At 38.8% G+C, this 19,083-nt stretch overlaps 1 protein-coding gene across 2 annotated transcripts in view; it reads right to left on the bottom strand.

The window, feature by feature from the left end:
• The window catches only part of necab2 (N-terminal EF-hand calcium binding protein 2), a 136,038-nt gene that overhangs the window by 15,595 nt on the left and 101,360 nt on the right, over positions 1-19,083 (bottom strand). The gene's annotated exons all lie outside the window — the stretch shown is intronic.

Here is a 19,083-nt window from a genome sequence, read left to right on the forward strand (position 1 = left end):
GTAACCTACGTGCCTATATAACCTGCAATAAAGAAGAGTACTGTGTGACTCTCTCTCTCTTTAGAGAGTTCACCCATGTACATATGATTTTTTATATTGTCTCACTGTGTCTCTGTTTTACTTTGGCAGCTTTCTATTTGGGAAATTTTCCCCTGACACGTGACTTGTTACGTACAGCACAAGCGCCAAGGCGCACATGTGTATTTGTTTTTGCAGCTGTGCAGCCCGGGTAATGAAGGAAATGAGTTTGCCGACTAGAGAAAAATCAACCGAGAGCGTGAGCGAAGGTTACCGAAGAAAAAACAGATGATAGTTCCAATGCCGGAGAGCTTGTCGAACGGAAGGGCCACAGAAGTTCCGTAGTGTGAAGGTATTTCGGCTATTTCAAGTCTGACAAAAAACAGAGTAGCGCGCACTGTAAATTGTGCCGAAAGCAAGTCTGGAAATACAATAAAGCGGTGCATGCTCAGTCTCTGACTGAAAGCGCTAATTCGTCATTCGGCTTTTGTCAGACTAAAGTAACTGTTAAAACTGTTTGAAAAGCTAAGCTATACAACAAGGAGAGATTGAGAATTTCCTTTTAGTTCTCAGTTTAGTTGATATTGACAAAAGTTAGTCAATTTTGTCTGTTCTTCTGTAAAACGACCTAAGATTTATTTTTAGAATTAATATTTTCTTTCTAAGTGGAATTGACAATTTAGTCTGTTTGTTTGTTCTATTTTGAAACTTAAACGCTTTAGCGGCTGCCTTTTGTGCAGTTTGCAATATTTGCCTTTATTTATCTGAAACTGAAGTCTCATGTTCCTTAAGTACATCTACCCTGTTGAACTTATTATGGGAAATAAATATTTTAATTAAAACAAGCTGCTAATTATTTCACATTTTACTTGTGAGCAACGGCACATTTAAATCTTACAAATATAGTTATTTGGCTTATATCGTGATATATATCGTTATCGCCTGAAATGAAAAAAACATATCGTGATATGAAAAAATCTTATATTGCCCAGCTCTAGCGCCACATTTGGCAAAAAACAAACACAGCATCTCAGTACAAACATTTCATGCCAACTGTGGTGGATCGGTGATGGTTTGGATTGCAGTCATTGAGTCGACCATGAACTCCTGTATACCACAGAATCCTAGAGTCAAATGTGAGGCTGTCTGTCTGGCAACTAAAGCTTGGCCAAAACTGGGCTGTGTAAGAGGGCAATAACGCCAAGCACAGCAGCAACTTTACAACAGAATGGCTGAAAAAGAAAATAATCAAGATGCTGCAATGGCCCAGTCAAAGTTCTGATCTGAACCTGATTGAAGTGCCTCGGAGGGACCTTGAGAGAGCAAACCTCAATGAACTGAAGCAATGTTGTAAAAAACTACAGGCAACTGTGGCAATTTGCTAGCAAATAAAGCAATCACTGCAAGATTTTTATTGCAGCGCTTTCTTTGGAACTAATTTCACCCAGTGAGAGCCAGTAACAGCGGATGTATTAGGTCCATTGTGGCTAACATCTCTCGAGCAATGTGCACATGGCAGCACATGAGAAACTTTAATATCTGAATGCTGTGGAAAACAAACAATTACGGTAACACTAAAAGATGTGAAAGGTGCATTAGCACGCTACTTAGTAGCCTCTGTAGGCTAGCACCAAAAGTAGGTTAATCTCTATAGACTCCCATGTTAAAATGCCCAACTTCAGCTTTTAAATGATCATGTTTATAGCCTGGCTCTCTCTCAAAAAATGTTTTTGGTCCCAAGAGCTAATTTCATCTTTCATAAGGGAAGCAAAGTTGTTAAATTATGTGTGGGGCTGGGACAGATGTAGCTGACAACCATGTGAAAGGCCTCGCGTCTGCTAACAAAAACTAACGAAAAAATAACATGGCTGCAGTCAGAATGCTAACACTCAGGTGTTAGCAGTTTTTGAGATTTTTCTTTGTCTGCACCAACATGTTAGCGGGCTACCAGGTAGTTAGTTTTCGGGCATTTTCTTGACATAAATATTTGTGACCATGCTGGTCATGCTAGTTTTAGACAAAGCTAATTTCATGTGATTAGGATAGCAGGTGTAGTTACCAGGGGATTTATAAGACACATCTAATTTTTTATTCATCACTTGTTAAATTATTATCCATTTACTAGAGCTACGAGCAATTTCTCTGATACTAAATTGAAATGTGAGGGAATGATGCAGTGCCTTTCTAAAGTCCCTGTCTCCTGCGGCTAAAAGCATAGACGTTCATAATTTCACACAGCCTACAGAAATGTTGTGATGGGGGGGCTTCCTGGGGATTCTGGGAAATGATGAACAATAAGAGGCTGAATGATTATTAGCCGTTATTGGTATGAATCCCATTTCTAACAAGAACCAAAGAACTGTGTCTTCTATTGTTTTAATCAGATGAGATTAGCTGCAGATGTCTTCAGCTTTTTAATGTGCCAGCATTACTGTAGCTCACTACAGTAAAATTAAAAATTAATCCACTGTGACCTAGATAACTCCAGAAGTGTCTCACTGACACAATATGCCTTCTTAGCTCGCATATATGCAAACGCACACACTTACGCCCCCTCGCGCATCATCTGTCACACCTCTACATCTCTCACTAACACACTGATGATCTTATTTCAATATTATTTAACGCATAACAACTATGTAATATTTGAAGAGTATGTAAACAGCGCACCAGCATTTATTTCCTGTTATAAATCTTTAATAAGATTAATCTTGAGTTGAATTTGCACATTTCAAGTTATTACATGGAAATAATACAATTAAAGAAAATAAGGTTAACACTTCAAAAGTATCCAGAAACAATGGTGCTATAAAATAGGCCAAAACCTTTAAGGAATCAATAAACAGAGCTAATGAAAAACATTACAAATTAAAATGTGGCATTGACAAATGAGAGAAAAGTGTTTGCTCTGCAGTGTTGGACAGTTAAACCTTGAGCTTGAAAAGGAAGACTTTTAACAGCGTTTAGATGTCAGATCTGAGAAGTCTAATACAAGACTGACGAAAGAGCTGAAATGTATAATGGAGCCAACCTTCAGAGGGGTTAAGTGATCAATAAAATAAAAACACTGAATTCTGTATGAAATCAAATCTGCACAATTTGATGCAACAGAGAAGAAACAGGTTTTACATGGCAAATCATGTAACAGGCAAAACGTATCACACAATTTTTGTGCAAAAATGACATCCCATCAGCTGTTCTGCAGTTATGTCCGCCCACGTGATGACACAGAACCTCATTGTCAGCCTGCTATAGAAAACCACGTTTCAAACACATTTTTAACTGTTAACTATTAATTTTAGAAAGTTTGGCATTTTTGTTTTCATTTTAAAGTCGCGGTATGCTGCTTTTCTTCATTTAGATCAAGAAAGCAATGAAAGCGTGCAATGCCAACTTCTCAAATGTATTTATTTACAAAAGCTAGAATGTTAGGAAAGCTCAGTAATGTCAGCATAACATTGAGCCTTGTGGGACTCCACATGAAGAACCAAGTTAAACACTTTGACATCTCTTCCAACACACAAAACAGAAATAGATTCAAGACGCAGACGGTAAATCACCAGCAGTGGTTGGTGATGTCGTTCTCTTCTATCTTAGGACTATTTTATTTTTATGCTTAGACCACTTTTACCTCACCTAACCTTTTTCTTCCAGCAAACAGCAGAACACCTGCAGTTCTTTTATCAAGCATGCAATCTAGTCCTTCTGTCTGTGCTCCTTTTCTATTGTCCTCATTCTGGGTGCTTGAAAATACAGATGTGATCCCATTCTACAATATTTCAGAAGGCTTTCAGCCCTTTACCCTGCAACAAGACATCCTAATTGTTTTATGGACGTGTTGTTGCTGTTAACAGGATATTAAATATCAGATCGAGCAACTGATTAGCAACTGGAAATAGCTTGCTATCACAACATCTTAATAAGAGAGCTCTCCATTTAGCAGATATTAGCCACAGCTCTTGCAGCTTGTACTAGTGGAGGCTCTCATGTCATTCATCTCATCTGCATTTGTGCGTTAGTGTGCATCTGCTGATTGTTTTATTGGCATGTTATCGCTTTACAACACAGTTTATCTCCTGCAATTAGCTTAAATTGCAATCAAGAGGCAGTGTCAGTGCTGCAACACTGAGGTGGATGAATGAAAACCTGAATGTTGCTCAGTAAAGACGTGTTGTACTTATGTGATTTACAAGGCAATGATTGCATGGGCACGCCGGATTGAGAACCCACAGCAGTGATAAAACTTGACAGAATTATAAAGCCTACTACAGCCCAGCTAAAAACAACAACACACAAACACGCACAGACGTCCTACCAACTCAATTAGAAACACTACATTGCCCAGCAGCTTCTGTTAATCTAATCACTACCACTCCATTAACCATCCAGCTTCCCTGACCGAATCACTATGATTACATCTGCTCCCTGCTGACTCTGTGGCCCTGCAGAGGTGATAAATCAGGAGACCCTAACTCTGCAGCTCTGTGTTCTCTGTCGTGCTAACCTCTGTGGTAACGGTCAGCATCAAAGCTGTATCCATGTCAGTAAGAGCGCAGGTGAGCCTAAGACTAAGACCAGTTTGCTGGAAAACAAGATATAGGTTTAAAAAAAGACTACAACTAAAGTGATTATACAGTAATAATCTAAGAAAAACCCCAATAATCCTTATAATCCTAATAATGCCTTCTCATTTATCCAAACTGGATATAATGGAATTAGGTTAATTATCCACACATCAGATTAGACTTGATCAATTTTATTTTGAAAATTCACAAAACAATATATGCTTTATGTGGTACTGAGTTACATGACGTATTTTACATTGATTTTCTTTCTTTTTTGGCTTCATGATTATGAGCTTTTATGTTTAGATTGATAAAGCAAACTTAAGGACAATGTTGCTAATAGCGTCAGTCTGCTCAAGTCCATCATAAATCTTCTGTGTTTTGAGTCTGTACAGCTTACAGAAAGTGGAAATATCCATCACTGCTACTGTCATAATTATTGATATACTGAGCGTTCATGACTACTTAGCGTGTTTGATTGTTTACAGGAGCCTGACTGACAGAAAGCCCTTCCCTGGGAACATGCACATGTTGGAAATGACAAACCAATTGAAATTAATTGTAACTATTTGTAACTGTCTAGAGCATTAGGCTGTACCTCCCAGTCTTTCTGTAGATGGATCTTTAGTTGTCATGAAAATGCGTGTGAATGTGTGTAAACATGTCGCATCAGCAAAACCATCTACAATGAAATGAAACTATAGACAGCTAAATCCAATCCTTGCAGTGTTTGTGAGTGTGTGTGTGTGCTTACAGGACACTCTTTACTCTATGAGTCTGCTTGATTGGACAAGCGGCTGACTACCACAGTGTCATAAAGACATGTGGAGCCTAGTTCACAGGCTTGTAAAAATGTTATTGATTTCTGTATTTTCCTGTTCCTGTCTCCAGCTCTGCATCGACTCAAAAGCCCACTGAGTGCTCGTGGTTAAATGTCAGACAACAACAACAGCTCCGTATCAGAAATGTTTCCAGAATTTTAGGCACAGGTGGGAAGCAAGGACCTTTCGGGCATGGGGGTGGGGCATTAAAAATGAGAAGACTGAAACCAAACCACTTTTAAAATGGTTTGAAAATTCAAAAATGCTTCCCCAGTCCAAATTTGTCAAGCACACCAATTCATTCTTTGCCCACAGTGCAAACAGTGAAAACTCAGAAACACTTTAAGACCAGAGCTGGTGCAGATGGAGCTGTCTGTGTCTATATTTGGGCCCTTCCTTTATGTTTTACAGTGTTTCCATGTCTTCACAGAGCTGTGTACCAGAAAAACCTCTTCATATGAGGGATTTGGGAATGAGAATGTCTAACAGAGAGGATCCAGAACCAAACTCTAATTCCATAGAAAACTGGACCATCTCTGTGTCTTCGCTTACAACTACTCCAGCAAGCCAGAACATTTAAATGGTCCAGTAGTAACATGGGAAACCGAATCCACTATATAATATCATTTAAATGAGCTTTTAAATCCAGATAAACTGAGTGTGATTTCTGAAAAGCGCCTTGTGGTGCTTTTTCCATGCATGCATGACAGGATTTAGAGAACGAAATTTATGTTCTGCAACAGCTGAACATATTACAGTTCAATCAGACAACTCACATTTGTGGCTGACTTATTACAGCAGGATAATATACTTAGAGTTTATGTTGCAAAATGGTCATTCCCTCTAAAGATGCTCTAAAATTGGGGACTGATGGGTGAACATCTTTCCGAAGTTTATAAATGGATGCTGGGGTGGTGGAGGGGTTGAAACAGCAGGGAGCTTTACATGGCAGCAGCAACATTAACATATCAGGGGGAAAATTGGCGCTTGAAAAGACTTCTATATTGGGAGGGTGGGTTTGGTACATGACATGGCGAGCGTTATGCATGGCAATATGTCTGAACCTGCTCATGGGCTCTGCTTCTTTAAAACATAAAAAGTAAATTCTTCAGTTTTTCATCATTAAATAATAATTTTGTTGTCTCTCTTTCCAAGCACCTACTTTTTTATCAAGTGTTTATGATGCAAGAAACTACAAAAAGACTAACTGGGGTTTTAGAGGAGAAAAAAAAACAAACTTCCAAGCTGCCGCTTTAATTTTGCTTTAATGTGGATGATTGCTGATGAGTGCCAAACTGTGTGACACCACCTATTTGTCTGCGTTGGGCTCTGAGTAACCGTTTTCTCAATTGATTGTAATTTTGCTCTGCAATTATCAGCGAAACACAGTGTGAGTACTATACTGTAGTAAACACATAGTATATTGGCAAATGTATGTCAAACAAAAAGCATTTCTCTTCTGTCTCCTTCTTCACGTCTCTATGTAAATCCCCAGTGAGGTTTTAAACCACCAACTCTGTAAAATATGCAGAAATCATCACCTTCTATCAAGGACACACTATGTAGATACTGTGCTATATGTGTTAAGCCTGTGGGTGCTAATGTGTGTGTGTGTGTGTGTGTGTGTGGAATATGCTCTAATGTGGATTATTATGTACTGGGTGTGAAAATGGGAGGACTAGAGGGATGTGTGGAGGATCAGTCTAGTGTTACCATGGGAACTGGGAAATACCCATTACCCATATAGGTCTTCTATATAGGTATCATTTGATTGTTGGGGTTTTCTCTTAGCCCTATTTCCATTTTATTTATGATCCTGGAGCTTGTTTGTTATCACCAGTTCTTCTCTTCTGTTATTTCTCTTTGTTTCTCCTGCCATCCATCAGCCCTGTTTTGAGCTCAAGGAAACCCTCACTGATTGATCCCTCATTGATTATAAGAAGAAGAAGGAGGAGGTAACAAGCCACTCATTAGTTTAGAAATAAACAGCATCTCCTGTAGCTGCAATTACAGATGCATGACTAAAGTATTAGTTGCACTCACCTGCTGACTGCAACAGCAGGAGAAAAAGAATAAATACATAACAACAAGAGCAGCACTTCACGTAAAGCAGTGATTGGCATCCTTTTGGAATATCTGGAGAGCTAAAGATCAAAGTAGTAGTTATGTAAGAGTAAATTACTATAATTTTCGATTTCACTTGATTGCACACTTGATTGAACAATGTAATTGACATACGACGTGACTATTTCATGGTGAATCAGTTGACCGCTTGAGGGCAGAGTACGTTTGACAACAGCGACAGATTGTGGGCTTACAAAATTGTTATGTCTAACATATTATTGTGCAAACATATTATTACAGAATCAGATGTGCATGCAAGCTTTCTTTTTTGTGTCCATCAAATATTTGGTCATTTATAGGTAGTTGAAAAAAAACAAAAATACTGAAACTCGTGGTAAGTAGAACACATTTTATGGGTTGTGTAGTTTTCACATGACAGAACAAGAGTAACACCAAGAAATATCTCACTGTGTGTGTGTGTTTGTAGTCCTGTCCTTTCTTTTCATCCAACCTGCTTCGAAACTGTTGTTCGAAATGTGTTGTTGGGGACCCCAGTAAGTGCAGTGTCCAGCTTGGAGTGTTTTGGATCAGTGGTTTGTAAATTGTGGCTAAAGGTTGGTTTCAAGCCAGGTATTTTGGTGATGATGTATAATGTATATCCTGGCTATGGATAGTTTAACTTTCCTTGAACATCTACATTTCTGTTTCCCTAAAATCTCCATAAACGTTAGGGGAGCTTCTGAGTTTGCTGACTTTTCACATGATACAATTTTATTTAAATGATTACTAATTGATATAAAGATAAAAGAGATTTATAAGTGCAGTTTTAATTTGAGAAGTGATAACCATACCAGTGCCTGTTTAAGTTTCCTCAGTCCTCAGTCACAGTGAAGGGAAAAAGAAGAAGAAGAAGGAGAAAAAAAAAAAAAGGAATTTCTAAGTTTAACAAATTAAATGTTCTGATGAATGAAATCTGGAACTGGACCAGGCTTTGGCATTTCAAAAATGAAAACAAAACCAATTAATCAGATTGTGGCTGTAGTGTGCAGCTCCTAGATGTATTAAAATTCCATCTCTGAGACTATTTTAAATGGATCAGCCTGCCAAAATTAGGGTGAGTGGCTGCACTGAACAGTTTGAGGTTTCATAATGTACTAATGCACTGTGGAAAGTATTGCATTTAATATGGTTTAAAATCATTTTTACATTGGTAGCATTTTCAGTTTTGACACTGAAACACTGTCTGTTGACTACGGTGAATCCCTGTGTTGCTTTCAAGTTCCAGTCATTATAAAGAAGATGTAACTGAAACAGCAGCTGTACCTGCTTGCCTAACAACAGCTGAAGTATTTCAAAGGAAAGATTAATTTTTAATGCTTCCACCTTCGCTCATTCATTCATTTTACCCATCTCCAAGTGACAAACAAAGCCCAAGCACTTTTCCTCTGAAATTACTTGTGTGTCTCCCTTGCCTGTCGCACATACCTTTCATGGGAGCTCTTCCTATTTGTACATTAATTCAGACGAGGTATCTAACTTCTGAGGGGCGTTTCTTCCTTTCAGGATAACTAACTTTGTATCCTTTCAGACTGCATTATCTTGATTGCTCATATGCAAAGCTCAGTGGGTTGTTGCATAAATTGTAATGACCTTCAGGTAGCAATGATTATGTGGAATAAGTACTAGGGAATTTTTGCTTTTGAAATATCAACCAGAACCTCTCTAGCCCCGGAGGACTTTCTTTCTTCTCAGCTTATGAATTCCTTTGAGCACCTCTAATTTCATTCTCCTTCATGCTTTTCCATCCATCTTCCAAATTATTCCTTTTATCAATGTTTACATCTGTTGGTGAGGGTTGCATTTCAGTGGGGCTTCTCTGCATACATCTCAAAGCACATTTATAAGCAACGCATTTACAAAAATACTACCCCCACCCCCCCTCGGTTCAGGTTTGATCGGGCAGGTCAGATAAGATGTGATATGAATTTAAAAAAAGAAAACAATACCCAAACCAAGAGTGGAAATACTATGGAGTAAAACTCATAGTCATAGTCTGTCTCCTTTTTCAATAAAGTCAAATCACACATTGTGTGAAAGTTGAGAAGCACATCAAATAGTTGATAAGCATCTTCCAAAACTTTATTCCAAAAAGACATTAGCTCATAAAAAGTCTAGTTGTGTTTATGAATTCTTAGACCTTTACATTTACAAATCCCTCATATTAAACCCAGATAATAAAAAAAACTCATCAGGTTATTTTGAAAGTGCCTGACTTTATGGATGACACTTCTCAGCCTGGAAGAATGAACAAAACAGCCAGTGCCAAACGGCTAACACAGGCATAGTTTCTGGGCTCTCTCTCTGAATTGTTCTCTTTTGTTTCATACCCTGTTGTCTTTATGGTTCACCAGTGCATAATAATTATACGAGGTAATGCACCTGATTTAAATTTGACCAGTCTGCCTTCCGAGTTGAGTTTCTGCATGAGTTTTAATGTTGCTGCTATATTTAGGTCACTCCATGGAACTCATACTACGGCCATTTACATTTGTGCATTTCCAGTGCATGCTTGATCTCCTCCACTGTGTCAAAATGGTAACCCTTCAACTTTAATTCCATTTTTGGGAAAAATAAGAAGTCACAGGAAGGCAAATCTTCCAAATGATCACCAAAGACTGTGTTACTGTGGCCAATAAATCTTGCGTTTTCCTTGCCCTGGAGCCAGCCATAGGCTGTACAGTATATAAAGGACAGACCAACTCACAGTCATGTCACCCACTCATTTCTGGTTGTATTTTGAAGCCTCTGGTGTTTCATTTTGGCTGCTGCCACATTGTTTGTTTTTGTTTGTATTTTTTGAGCTAGAAGTTACCATATGTGGATCAGGTAATGCTAACAAGTCTTATTAATAATCTATACTGATAAACTGTATGGGTGCATTGCACAGACATACCTACCCACTAATTAATGGAGATGATAGTAAGAGACTCTTCTAAAAGAGTTAAATTCTGCAATTTTATTCAACAATACAACACAGCAAGTCATATTTCTCAGATAATTCCCTAAAAATGCTCCATAAGGCACCAACACCACAAACAAATGGGCAATGGTTAGAAGAAATAAGGCCTAGGAAAAAAAAACACCTACCAAACAGTTGTGAAAAAGAGTGATACCAACGCTGTTATGTGGAGCACTTTAATATGGGAGTCTGCATGAACTGATCTGCTCTTGGAACCAGCCTCGTGTACCTTGTGACGTTAAAATTTAAGTCTTGAAGAGTCTAAAACCATGGAATCAATTCAAATTACACACTGAATGCTGAAGATGGATGGCACTCTCCTGACTGCACGTTTCACATCATGCACTGCATTATGGGTAGGAAGCTGTGGCCTTCACCACTAAAAGCTACGGTTTGGTCTGACGACAACAAACTCTGATCAGCAGCGTTGATCACTGGAGCACTAAGCGAGCAATCTAAAATTAGCACATAGACTGAAATTGGTCCAGGGGTGCATAGGAAGATGACCTTGAAGGTCACAATATTTTAATTGGTCCAGTCTTAGAATATTACAATCACACCTGGAATTGAATGCAACAAAAATAGGGTTGTACTTTACTGCTGGTTGTATAAATGTTTTCCATCGTTTTGATCCTGCTTTTCTGGGAATTACTCTCTCTCGCTCTCTCTCATTCCCTCTCTCTTTTTTAAAACATTTATTCTGCCTGACCTGCTGTTGCTTTTATCACAATCTCCCACATTTGTTTTTGTTTTTTGGGCAATTTGCAACGTATCGTTGTGCTATTTGTCAGTGTACTACGTCTTGATGCTGGTTAGTAATTAAATACGGATCATAAAGTGCGTTATTAGCACAGGGGGGAGAAAAAACACAGTATGGCTACATTTGGATAACAGTGGGGCCTTTTGGTACAGTTAAGGCAGGATAAAAGCCTGCACCAAATCAGTCAACGTCAGTTAATAGCGAAGGGAAGTAATAAAGGCAAAGCTAAAAAATATGGAGGTGGAGGAGAGGATGAGTCTGTCTCTCTCTTTCTCTTTCGCACACACACTCGCACACACACACACACACACACACACACACACACATGGGAACAGATACAGTGAACAAGCTGTCAGGTTCCTGGCTAAGTGGACTAAATTGTGTTGCAGCATAGACGAGGGAGAAACAAACAGAGAGTGAGAGGTAGAGAAAGAAAGAGGCAGTGGGGGTTGTGGCTGATTAAAGCACGGTGGAGCAGTTATTGAATTTACAGAGAAATTCTCCAGTGCCAAGAACACAAACAGCTACCAAGGGGATTGGTGCCATTCAGGGAACAAGTGCCACCATTCATATATCATGACTGGAGACACTGAGAAGATTCCGGTCTCACAGATTCAGATCTCACATGTGTCAGACATGATTGTAATATACCACTGTCCTGTCATTAAGTCTAATTTTGCTGTGTAAAAAGGAACATTTGCACCAACTCTGACATAGTTGCCAGCATTTTAACTTTGGTTATCGGACATCTTTATGACCGCAAACAAGTTGGACTCAACAGGAAAAGAAATAGCTTTTTGTACCTTTAAAGGGAAACACTGGTGCTACATTTTTCTTCTTGTCAGTAATCTCCATGACTAGTGGCTCCAAGCCTGACACACTCAGACATTCACTTTTTAAAAAGGGCTCACAGAAAAACAAGTTCAGTCACAAAAAGCTGAACAATCTAGTTTTTATTTATTTATTTATTTATTATTTCTTCCAAAACTTGAACCTGTGGAAAATTTTCTGTATTCTTTTGTAGTAAAGCATCAATCCAAAGTCAAGAAGAATTCCTTCTTCTTTTGTACATTTTCCTTCTAAACATTTTCCATGTCACCTTGAAAAATCTCCAATGGTGCATTGAGCAGGCAAACCACTGGGCTTCAAAACACCTGGTACCTTGAAATCTATATGACCTCCAGACTGTATAAAAAAATCTATGAATTCTCTTAGTGTGCCTAATATAATTTACACCCTGGATATTTTATGAAAGAAATTTTGCGAGTCAGGGCAATTGAAGCAGCAGGAAGGATCTCACTTGGAGCTGGACATAACAATCAAAGCTAACTGATCCATCATGTGCTGCTTCATGAAAGGAAAGCAGTGGTAACCTCCATGAAGCAGTGAGGCTGGGGGTTGTGAATGAAGAAAATGCATGCTAGGAGCCCTCTTCACACTCCTTTACCACTTTACTTGTGCAACACTTCTGAATCAACTGCTTCACTGGAGCACAGCTGCAGGCCTGAGAAAGCCATATGTAAGACTTTCAAGTCCATCTAATGTTACACAGAACTGCAATTAAGATTAGTGTAATACCCTAAATAGACACAATTGCATATAAAGCAACAGTCTCTCTCCAAGCATGACTTAAGATGTTATGAAAGCTAACAGGACAAAAATGCATTTAGAGAAATAATTTGATATTTTGGGAAATGTGCTTATCCTTGCAAAGGCAGTGTCATGCCTGCAAACTCGTTGTAAAGCTAAAGCCAGCACTGTATAGATGGTTTAGCTTTTTATACAACAGAGGCAGGTGCATTGCTTGTTAAATTTATACCCAAAAGAAAATTTTAAAATAAATTTTTGTTTTTGACGGAATTGCAAACTGTGTATAATGTCATAATTGAGACATGCGGTGCTGGCAGGCTACCCCTTACTCCCACATGAGCTTAACCAAAAGACATAAAACATGCAACATAGTTTGCATCTGTCCAAAGGTAATATAATCTTCTAATACATCACCTCCAAAGATTACTTATTAATTAGTTAAATCAATGAGTTAGAGTCAGGAGTATGTGCATCTCATCTACCCACTGCCCAGTTGGTCTGCACTCACACTGCACTTAACAATCCAGGCCTGAGTACACGTCTCAGATCTCAGCCCTCTCTCTCTTTGCACCCACACACAAGCTTTTGAGAAAAGTTTTTGTGTTTTTTTCTTGGAAGTCACAGTGATGTTCATAACATTATGCATTTTGTGGCTTAATGAGGGCATTTTCTGGAAGTAATGACATGCTGTCTTCTAACATAACTTACAGATTTTTTTTAACAACCTAGCACCGCAGTTTTGACAGAGGCAGTTTTTTTCATTTTGAGGAAGCATTGGCGCTACAGGTGTGTACAAGGTTAGCAATCAGAGTACTGTATGCTATACCCAAGACCAACTAAATGCTTAACTGCTGAATGCTCACCCATGCTTTGGCCCTTTATGCAGCTACTAGTTAAATTAACTGGACTTTGGGGGTCAAACACTTGGAAACACCAGTGTTTTCCAGTGCTTTCAGTGTCCTGCATTAGGTTACACTAACAGACCCTCTACGCTCATGCATTCCATCAAGTATATTTTGTCTTAAGTTTGTTTTCTGTTTGCCAAAACTAATAATATATCCACCATATGGACAAAAGTACAGTTTTGGAATTCAGGTGATTTCAGTCCCATTGGCACAAGTGTATTAAATCAAGCGCTTAGACATTTAGTCTGGCTTTACAAACAATCGTGAAAAAGTGAGTTGTTCTAAAAAGCTAACTAAGATACAGTTAATGTTCTCTACTCAATCAATAATAGTTCCAAAACTCCTCTGGCTTTAACATCAGCACATAAACCGTGCGCCCGGAGCTTCATGGCGTGGGTTTCAATTGCTGACAAGCTCCTGTAAGTATATTGTTTTGCTCGCCCAGTCCTTATTGTGTCCTTATAGTGTATCAAAGCTTACTATGGATGTCACTTGTTAACCAAGCCAGTTCGCTAGTGTTAGCACTAGCTTATCACCTCCACCCTCTCACACATGTATCTAGTTTTAAAAGACTAAGATGGCAAAGACCAAAACACCAGACTCTAGATTTCAAGACATGAATCCAAAAACTAATGTGTGAAATCAAGAGTAGCTTTCAGAAGGTAACGCACAAAACACAAGAGCTCAATTTGTCAACTTTATGCAACTCTCAGCAGGAAAACAAATATGTGTACATAAAATGTCAGACTACACCTGTACAAGTCAATAATCTGCTCATTTTGATATGTGGGTGCAAATGACTAGGGTACAAGTGAAACATTGGTAAAGTAATTTGATTCTGTGTCTTCCAGGTGTTCTGGTAAAACTCTTATAAGCATATGAAAGAAAGAATAAACATACAAAAACTTTCATTAGTTTTACAGGATGATTGCATTCTGCCCAGCAAAAATCAGGTTTAGACTGACAAAGCACCGTTATGTAGCACTGATTCAGTTTAAGGAAGGCCCCTAAGTCATCCTGCATCTGAGTCAGCACTGCTGGAGTTTGAGAAATATGGTCCAACTAAGGGAGCTGCTGCAGAATGTGTGACCCCTTCATATGGTCATATACATATTCATAAGTTTTGGATTTATTTTTCATACTAGTCTTCAAAGCATCCCAAATGTCCCTCTGTGAATCTCACTTTCTCCTCTACGCCTGCCTGTCTGCTTAATTTATCTGGAATACATTAAATTCAACATTTCAGACATTTATTAATGTCTCTGTTAGGAGTAAAGTATGGCTCTGCTTTCTCAGCTTGGAAGTTTTGCTTCCTGATTCACTTTTTTCTGCTTCTTGTTTGGAACCCTTACAAACGTACTTTCCCAGTGCTAGCTTGCATAATGATCTGGTAATTGATTTAGAATCTTCTCTCCCTTTTCACCCTTTTCTCTGTCTTGTGTTCTGTATTTGTGAATGGTAGGGATGGCCTCCTCATCTTCAGCTCTCCCAGCATTTCTCCCATTAGATTACACATCTGTTGGTCATCAGCACATTATTCTGCAGCATATCTGCCCTCTCCTGCTATTGTCTGACAAATCGTTGTGCCAGTTGCAGTAGTTTTGCTGGTGCTAGTGATTTGCTCGGTTTAGTTTGCTCCACGTATCTTTTGCTCTGATCCAATTTTTTTCTCTGTTTAGACCTGCCCAGCATGGGTCAAGCTTCCAACCTTTGGCTCCACTCCACACTCAGCCATTAGTCAATTCTGTCTTCCTTTCTGCCTGCCTGCCAGCTCTGCCCGTCCTGCTCTCCATTCCTGAGCCATCCCAGCCTGTTAGCTCCATCTCCAATGATGCATCTTGTCCTCACCCAACTACTTAAGTATTCTCATTAAAATCCTGTTTTGAATCATAGCCAAACAGAGTCAGTTTATCTTGCTTTTTATGTCCAGAAATACTTATTCAACATAACACTCATGATTTAAGTAAATATGTTAAAAAACAAACAAACAAACTGGCTGAGATATGATGAATAACTATAGGACGCATCCTTTTGGCCCTGAAAGCTGCATGGCTCCATGGATGGAAATGTTAGTCAGTTCACCTTTTAGTTGGATTTCAATTAAATCTTGGTCAGACAGAGGATAAACATCGCTGAGCATCATTCAATAATTTAACGGAATTAATTCATCTTTTTTTTAAACAAGCAAAAAGTGAAACGTGCAAATCTGTCTGTTAACTCAGACTGAACTCAGTGACTGCATTCATCTGATATTTTATTAGCAAAAGAAACCCATAATAAGTGGGGTTTTGCTCTTTCTTGATTGCATGTGTTGAATGTATTTATTATTCTAATAATCATTATTATTATTATTATTATACATCAGGTCACCTTAACTAATTATTTAACATAAGTGAAATCAGGAAACAGTTAAAACGGGAACAACTTACATTTTTACATTAAACCAACTTAAAATTATTGACAATGTATTAAGTTTAGCACAACCAGCATTTTTACATTATTACCCTTATATTGAAACACTAACACAACATTGTGTCCAGGCAGCCATGGCTGTTAGAGGTTTCTGGCACAAATTCACCTGCTGCCAATGTGCTCAGTAGATGATGAAGAAGATGAAGTTGTTCTTTATACTTCTTTTAGGATTAGGCTTAAAACTTTCCTTTATACTAAAGCATATAGTTAGGGCTGGATCAGGTGACCCTGAATCTCCCCTTAGTTATGCTGCAATAGGTGTAGGCTGCTGGGGGACTTCCATGATGTAAAGTCACCTTTCTCACTCACTATGTGTTAACAGACCTCAGAATCACACTTGATATTAATCTCTCCCTCTCTTCCACAGCATGTCTTTATCCTGTCTTCCTTCTCTCACCCCAAGCGGTCGCAGCAGATGGCCCCGCCCCTCCCTGAGCCTGGTTCTGCCGGAGGTTTCTTCCTGTTAAAAGGGAGTTTTTCCTTCCCACTGTCGCCAAAGTGCTTGCTCATAGGGGGTCATATGATTGTTGGTTTTTTTCTCTGTATGTATTATTGTAGGGTCTGCCTTACAATATAAAGCGCCTTGAGGCCACTGTTCTTTAGATTTGGTGCTATATAAATAAAATTGAATTGAACTGAGTTGAATTGAATTGAACTGAACTTCAAGTGTTGCTGGAACTCTAATCACAGTTCTTGGTCCCCGACTTTTTCCCACCAGGAGGCTAACCTTTATGGTTTTGAGAGTATCCTCTGGTGAAACACTACATTTCTGTGATTCTCTCAGTTGGGTCTAGATGACAATAACAATAATAACAATAATACTACTAAAATGACTCTTGGTATAATGTTAGTGGGAGGTCAGCATTGTGCGTGTTAGCTGCCCAGCGTGATTGCATTCATGTGATATTTTATTAGAAAATGAAACCTATAACAGTGGGTTTTGCTCTTTCCTGAGTGCATGTGGTTAATTTATTATTTTATTTAGTTGAATAACCTGTGCAAAGATATTCTGCACAGTCAATAAATCTCGGGTAAAAAACACAAGAAATTCATGCTATTTGTGCTAAAAAGACCTCATAAACCTGCACCTGTGTTCTCTGATCTACACTATCTACTTTCTTATTCACTTTTTTTTTTTTACACCTTTAAACTGCGTCTCTATCCCACTGCTTTACACTTCCAGTTTTAGATTTCATTGGCTCTGGCTTCTTCTGTTTTTATTGCATCTCTTGTCTTTTTTCGCATGCCACTTGGGGATCAAAAGACAGTGTATGTGATTGAGTTACCTACTTCTCATAACAGCTCATTGTCAGCCAGCCACTCACTGCTGACAAGTATCCACTACAAATAAAATGCACATGCTAATTCAGCTCCCCAACTGCAATGTCAAATTATCTTTACATCTCTCATGTAGTATGTGATCCTATTATGATCCCCTTTGTGCCGATACAACTCACGGAGGTGTCTTTGTGCTGAGAGGAGGCGTGATTGCTTTGATAGAACAGTGAATGGGCAGAGGAGATGATGGGTAATAAAATCCAGGAGGAAAATAGAAGTTATAGGGGAGGGGTGAAATTATATAAAGGTGAAGTGGAGCATGACCTTGTTATGAAAAACTGCTGTTAAGATGCAAGAGAGGTGTACCACAGAGGGCCTGAGCGCTCAAAAGGTGATGGTATACTCAGCTGTAAAGCAAGAGGAAACAGTTGAGGAGAGGCAGCGAATGGTGGTGGTAGAAAAATTAAGGGAAATTCGCATTCCATTTCATTTTCATTACACATGCCAAGTCTTTATTCGAGTCTTGGAACAAAAAGCCAGGTTTATTAGAACCTCATTTCAGAAGCTTTCTGTGTCTAGAGACTTATTTATCAAACAGATCCGATAGACTGTAATGCCCAGTTTGCATGTAATCAGTGAAGTGTGTCTAAGATTGGATGCAAACAACAGGAGGAATTTTAATACGTTTGGTTGGTGGAACATTTTGCAGCATTTACTAAGAGGGAGGCAATCTGCGAGGGTCTGATTTTCTGGGAACGATTTCAGCCACTGCTTATGTAACGGACAGCTGTTCTCAGGTGGAGATTATTTATAATAATAGTTCTTTAAAAGGGAATCGTTTTCCGACATTTCCATCAACATCACATACAAAATATCTGTTCTTTACTTTCTGAGCAGATCCTGTATTGAAGAAAACCGTGCACATGTATCAGTACTTATCATTATACATGAAGTCATACTGCACACATACTGATAGAGAAGCTCGTCATTTGAACAGCAGATTCTTCAAACCCTAAGCAAACAAATGTGTTCTCCACGGTATTAAAAAGCAAGGGTGAAGACAGGCATCCTGTTACGCAGGACTGCAGGTAGGGAACCTTCAAAACTCAAACATTTGTTACATTTTCATATTAGACCAAACTTGTGTGTAAGATCCATGAAAGGTCCATGTATTCAGTGGCATCCCACCCCTTTATAGGACCTCTATTCCGCATGCCAGTTTTGCACTTTGTATTTTGTACGACTGAAAGAAAAAAGCTCTCTTCTTCAGCGCAGTGTGCCATCTCATCTATATACTGTATACAGTTAGAAGCAATCGTGTAAATCTAGTTGTGAATCTACAGTGGTCTGACTCCACAGACTGCAGTTTTTACGACTTCATTTTCAGATTAGTTTCCTCAGGAGCTTTTTGTTATTATGTTACAAAGACCCTCTTCTTCAGTATTAGATCATAAATAACAGGCTTATCACTGATAATCAGAACAGTTGGTCCTCTGCTTTTGCACACAGTGTTGATAAGTCTCCATCCTTCCATCCATCCACAATATTTTCACCTGTGAGCACCATGAGTGCAGCAGGGGAAAAAGAATTA

Source organism: Oreochromis niloticus, linkage group LG7, assembly GCF_001858045.2.
Source record: "Oreochromis niloticus isolate F11D_XX linkage group LG7, O_niloticus_UMD_NMBU, whole genome shotgun sequence".
Lineage (NCBI taxonomy): Eukaryota > Metazoa > Chordata > Actinopteri > Cichliformes > Cichlidae > Oreochromis > Oreochromis niloticus.